At 27.5% G+C, this 7,113-nt stretch overlaps 1 pseudogene; it reads right to left on the bottom strand.

Annotated features, from left to right (window-relative positions):
• Positions 1–5,525: 5,525 nt before the first annotated feature.
• LOC112592928 lies at positions 5,526–6,561 on the bottom strand (annotated as a pseudogene).
• Positions 6,562–7,113: the final 552 nt, after the last annotated feature.

The raw sequence follows: 7,113 nt of genomic DNA, 5'->3' as shown, positions 1-7,113 counted from the left end.
GGTAATACCGAACGAACGACGAGACAGCAACACGCCATTACCGTACTGCTGCGTCGTCGACGCCGCACAAGACGGCGTTCGAAAGTCGCGTCGCTTCCGCGTCCGAGTGGTCCGGAACCGCCAAGAGAGAGCCTTGACGGTTGCCAAACGATTTACTTCCGGCGTCGGACCGTGTTGTGACCCGAGTCGCGTCGCTTCCGACGACCGACGCGGAAAACCGAAGGTGTAGGTTGGTCTCGGGCGTGACGGTGGTTCGCGTCGACTACGATGTCACCTGTGCGTTCGCACAGTACGTGAAATAACGTTTTGTGCAGTGGCCGTGCACGTTTTCCACCAGGTGACGCCACAAATACGTACCCGGAGAAATGTAATTATTATTGTGCGCAATTATGTTTTGTGCAGAAACGACAATGGTGTAAGGAACTAACTGAGAAGTAAATAAGCGGGTAAAACTCGGACATTCATTAGGTGTCGCGTAGATCACTGTAATGGGTGTGTTGAATTTGAGAGTTCAGTGATATTATGATATCGTCGTATGCAAAAACCGATCCTGAGCGGACACGGTCTTTCAGCCTATACCGCACTGGAGTACATTTCAAGATTTATGTTTTTCACTGTTCTAATCAAACTGACTTATTTTACTGTTACCTAATATTAAGGTAGGTTGAATACATTTTTGTCGAACACGTGCCATTTATTATATTATTAATATTTTTAAGTGCCAGATTATATTGGTTGTTATTGACGTTTGAGTTAATAACGCACCATTGTATAAAACATTTTAAATGTCAATAAAATATAATATTGTATTTATGTATATTTGGATTTTTTGGTTCAAGTATGAAATATTTATGAGAAGCATTGTGTTTAATTCCTTAACTTAAACTATTTAAAAAATTGAACATTTTTTAAATTTTTTTAAAATAAGAGTCAATTATAACTTGTAGTTTTTACATTTGAAAAATGTTGTAAAAATTTGGGCTTTGATTAATGTAAATTAAAAAAATTATGGCAATTTATTTTAAATAATTTTATGAAAATATAAAAATTACTCATATGGGATTTTGTATTAAATTTTCAAGTATTTTTGCGTATTCATAAATTGTACATAAAAATATAAATAAAAAAAGTACATAAAAATTTCAATGTTTATAAATGGTTGAAATTTATATTATAATATTATACAGAAAATAATAGTATAAGTATTTGATGAAAAAAGTTTTTACGGTTTTTCTTTTTTTATCAAATTTTTTACCCCGATTATTTAGGAATGTACTAGACTATTTTTAATTTTGATTCCCCCTCCACCCCACAGCGTGAGTACCAATTAAATCTCAATTTTTATTTTTTTACCAGAAATTATCCTTAAATTTAAAATTAAAGCATTTTTACTGTCCCAAAAACGAACAAAAAAAAATATATCGCGTTGAAAAACCAAATATCAATACATTCATCGCTCTGCTCAAAATCTAAAAGTATTTAAATGTTATAGCTTTTGAGCGAGAACAATATTTACAAATATTTTATCACAATTGTTATACTAGTCGGCTATAGAGAAAATAATGAAGTAAGTAACTAATCTCATTTCCCCATAAATTGTAACAAAAAGTTTGGTGTCAACAGCAGTTTAATAAATAGTCCAATCATTTGGAATATATAATATATTTAGTAATCATTATTTGTATCATATCTACACTAGACACATTGCATAACCGTTAAAACTTATTATCATTAGTCATTACATTATAACCATAGCATATTATAACGTTCAAAAGCGAGTTCTACGTGCTTACGATATTTTTTTGTTTTAATTTTTTATTGGTCTTAATTACGACTTCGGCTCCTCTTTATTTTCTGACGATTAGTTGCACTTTAATTAATTTAATATTGTTTTTCAATATACACCCACAACAGTGCATCGATGCGGGTAAATTACAACAGTACGCTTCATGTATAAAATATTTGTTACGTTGATCTCAAGAATTCGACTCTCCGTATCGATGTTATTGAAACATTATTTTGTAACGATCTGTATAGGTTATGCGTAATAAAAATACATGAACGCGTCCATGATAATCGTTAATCATTTTCGACGGAAACTATTAAATTATTATAATATATTAATTGACGGTCCGTTAAATTATTACTGTAACAGTATGTGTCATAGATTTAATTCGTATTCAGCTGCCGCGTACCGCAGAATAGGGCATAATATACTGGTAGTATTGGTATAATTGTATACGGTTAAATATAATATATGCTCTATGTAATCCTGTATTGTTATTTATTAGTATCTAAAACTATAGGTATAATTTCGAAAGTTAAAAATCCATATTCTCAAAATCTGAACCCGCAATAAATTATTTTATAGTTAACTATATAATATTATATAGGTACTTACTATTTATGCGATCATAAAATAACATTAAATATTTGGATAAAAATTATATGCCTTGAGATCATGGGCATCCCCAAACATTTTTTTAGGGGGGGGGGCAAAATTAATTTAAAAAATAAATGAAGATTTTTTTATATATTTTATTTATAGTACATTATTATGTTTCGTCATAATTACATTTAATCCATTTAGATATTGTTATTATACATTTTATTTATAAAACATTATTATTTTTCGTCATTTTTACATAAAATGATTACAATTAGGTAACAAATTAAAATTCTAGAAGGGGAAAGTGCCTTGTCTTGCTCCCCCCCCCCCCATCTAGGACGCCCATGCCTGCTATGATCTAATTAATCATATACTATTACAGCATACATATTATTCAGAAATAATTTCAAATTTTGATATAAGTATATAGATACGTTATGTTTTTTCTGAAAAATTAGAATTTGAATAAATAATAAATTATTAAAAGTTTAAAAATCGGGACCAGCATCTCGATAAATTACTCTTCATCTATTAGTCAATACCCATTCGGCATTCGGTAAAGGTACAACAATAAATAGCCGCATGACAATACTCACACAATGCGCAGATATCGTGATCCACCGTGTATTATAAGGAAATCATAAGCTGTTGTTACGTATAATATCTCTAATCGGAGTGTGCGCAGGACGATCCAGGTATACTATGCATAGGAGTATGATTATGGATTTGTACAATACGTAATATATAGTTTATACTGTAAATAATTATGTACACGGTTAGTGTGGATATATGATATAACTATAGTAATAATTATAAATGGAGGTGTTCACGTTTTGGCTTTGAGCTTTTGCGTGACTTTCATCAGTTACACATATCGCACACACACACATATATATATCGTATATTGTATATATGTGCATTTATAAATATGTATATAGTATATACACTTAACGCAGTCGATACTTATATCGAACAATAGAAGCGCAAACACGAATATGGGCGTTCACTGTTCGGGTGAAAATATAATTAAAGAAAAACAATCTATCCAAATTAGACGTGAGTACTATTATTCCACGTGTCATTCAATTTAAGTGCTGCACACTGTACAATATACATAACACATACCTATATAGTGTCTCCTATTTTATTATTGTCAATATTATACTTTTATACCTTACGATATTAACTTATATACCTACTTTTTTTTTTTTTTTAATGGAATGTTATGGATAATTTAATCACATTTTGGAAAAATCATATCGTTTAAATTAGAATTTAATATTTACGATATACTTATATCTAATTATAGGCTATAGAAACTACCCGAACTAGCTATGTGTATATAAATGAACTTACATTGAACCAGAAGATTTTAGGAGCTTTATTCAGATATGAAGGTTGCAGAGTAAAATTATAAAGTGGAGTATTTCACCCATACACCCTTTAAGCTGTGAGTACATAAATGTTATATACCAGGGGTTCTTAACCGGTGGTTTATAAACCCCTAAGGGGTCCCTAATGGATTACTTGGATGGTCTACGGAGCAAATAGGGAATTACATTTGGTAGGAACTCAGGCCCTTCGGTATTTTCAAGAAAAAAATCCCCCACACCCCCTCCACATCAAACACATAAAATAAAAATATCACTTAATATACAGAATATTGTTTTCAGTTGGAAGATTAAACATTATTTTTGATATCAGAAACAAATAAATATAATATAATGAAACCTCAAGGAAGTCTTTGTAAAATATCTAAGAATTAATAATTTTAATCATCGACATATTATTATTGTCAGATTCATCAAAGCATGAAAAATCTATCTATAAATTATATCTTAAATTTTTTTAAAGACTCTCGATATAAAATGATTACGGTTTTCTTTATCATCAGCAATTTGTTTCCTTGAATTTTTTTTTAAAATTCTTTGCTATTCTGGCATATGGCATTATTTTCAATTTATTTCAGGAACATTTTTATCCACAATCTTTATACGTTTTTTATACATTTCATTATTTTTGTTTATAAATGGTATCGCTTCATTAACTGTATTTTCGAGTAAAATATGTTTGTTTAGTTTTTAATGTTCAAAATTGTTTATTTTGAAGTTGTTTTCACTGATAGGGTTATGCATTAAATTATTATTTTGAATTGCTGGATTACAAAGATACATATGAAAATGAGATAAATAATGTGACTTATTAGAAACATTACAATCACAGTTATAATTATCTTTAAGTTTATATTCTTCGATATCCTTGGGATTAATGGTATTATTTATAATTTGAGAATTTGAACTAATAGGAGTAAAATTATTAACATCATATTCATTTATTTGAACATTAGAGTTAATGAAAACAGAATGTTCATCAATTTGAGTGCTAATTGTCAACGAAATCATCAGTGGTTTCATAACGATTTATGCATTTCAATGGACATCGGTTTGAGTATAATTTTTTCTCTTATCTACACGACCAAATGATTTTGTCAATTTAGCAATACAATTCATAAAATATTGTTCATGGGCTTCTAAGAAGTTGGTTTAAGTATATTTTGGTTTTTAAAAATACCATGTAATACAGTTGATTGGTAACTATCAAGACTAGTAGAATCAGAATCTTATAAACTTTTATCGTTTGGAAAATCAGATGAGTTATCGGTTGATGAATGATAATTCAAACTGTGAAAATCAATCATACAGTTTTCTTTTATCATCACAAAGTGATCCTTTAAACAATAATAGTCCAATAAATTCAAGTACCTAACGTAATAAATTGGATTAACTCTTTTGAATTTACTAGGCCAACATTTTACAATCGTCAAAAGGCATTTCCTTTAAAATGGCATCAATCAATATAGTTTTTAAACTGTAAAATACTATGATAATATTACCTCTATGCCAAAATAATTTGTACTTATTGACAAGTATCCATCAAGTATATTTAATTAAAATTAATTTTATATGTATAGTTAAAAAATATTAGATTATTATTTGCTAGTCATGTATTCAATTTTATCACATATTTTAATTCGTGTATTTATATTTTTTATTTTTATTTATGGTTGTAGAAAAAAAATTAAATTAACTACAAAAATTAAAAAAAAACTCATCATTATAATTCATTTGTAACATATTCAGAAAGTGTTATCTTTTTTCGGCTGATTTAATTGTGATTGCAAATCTTTTATCTGCCCATCTTTAACACTTATCAATGAACTCGTGTGGTCAATATAAATAAATATTTAAATCTTCATTTTTATTATAATCATAATTTATAGCTAAGTAAATAAAATTATAATTTTTTTTTTTTTAATGCATCACAAGATGTTTAAATAATTTAACCTTGTGTTCTATGTCATTAATTTTATGTTTCTGTTTATTTATTAATACTACAATTTCTTTCCCGAGATATTCTTTAGTGCAACAGTCGGTTTCTAAGGAATATAAAACTAAATTATATACATTTAGTTTCACTAATAAGTTGATTAATTAATGTGTTGCTTTATGCTAAATAGTAAATGAACAAATAACTATATGTATACTAATAATACCTGTAACTTGAATAATTTCATCATTGATTATGATATAAAGTGGATAATTTTGATTTTTTTTCTAATTTTAATTGTTTTTATGTTTAAGTTTCACAATTACTAGTTTTAAAGATTTTAAAAACTGAAATATAGTATTTGGGTTAGCCATTGATAGCTTTTTTAAGGTTTCCTTTGAAAGTGGTAACTTCACTTTTTTAACACCTTTTGACAACATTTAATATATTTTATTATAAAATAAATTGGTCATCTGTAGCTTTTGAAATTTAATTTTCTATTTAAAGTATTTCAATTTGAAATCTTATTTTTCAATGAGCTAGCTAGTACAAAATTGTGAAGTACTATTAATATTTTGGCTAATGATATTTTATTATTTCAGTAACCACCGCTATTAAAATTTACCGGTTATTAATTTAATAGCAAACAATGTTTGTAATAATTGTGTCTTATTTGCATCAGAAAAATCTCTAATTATAGATTTTTTTGGCCGAGTAAATTTAAAAGAGTTAATCCAATGTATTATGTTACTTGAATTAATTGGTTTCAAAGTATCATCTTGCGATGATAAAATATAATTGCATAATTGATTTTCATAGTTTGAATTATCACTTTAAGTTGTCATTTTTTTATTTCATACAATAAATAATAAAAATTTATAATAAAGTAAGTAAAAAATTATATTAATAAAATAATTATTGATAAAAATAAAACTAGTTACTTCTCACTACGCAAAATTTACAAATATGTAACTTCAGTATTAAATTTATTCTATTGTTGGATTTGGCAAAATCATTTAATACTGATACCGTGTCAATATTAATGTCTTTTTCAATATTAATCAACCCTTAACTAACAAATCGTTCTTGGAGAATTGTTGATCTCATTCATGTTTTTAACCTTTTCATGGCGGAAAATGATCTTTCGCAAGTAGCAGAGTTTATATTCAAAGTTATTACTACATTAAATGGTTTATAATAATTTGGAAAGATTTTTTACTGTTCAATGCTTATAAGTGATTTTGCAGAATTTTCAAATGAATATTAACTTTCAAGAAATTTTTTATAACCATTATTTCTGATCTTAAAGCATTTTGGAAACACTGAATAAATTCTAAAAATTATTATTTATAAATTAATTTTCAAAAGAATATGGTAAATATTATTTTGAAGTATAG

The sequence above is a fragment of the Melanaphis sacchari genome, unplaced genomic scaffold (assembly GCF_002803265.2).
Source record: "Melanaphis sacchari strain LSU unplaced genomic scaffold, SCAv2.0 Contig19_pilon_pilon, whole genome shotgun sequence".
Taxonomy (NCBI): domain Eukaryota; kingdom Metazoa; phylum Arthropoda; class Insecta; order Hemiptera; family Aphididae; genus Melanaphis; species Melanaphis sacchari.
This window is presented reverse-complemented; position numbering and strand designations above follow the sequence as displayed.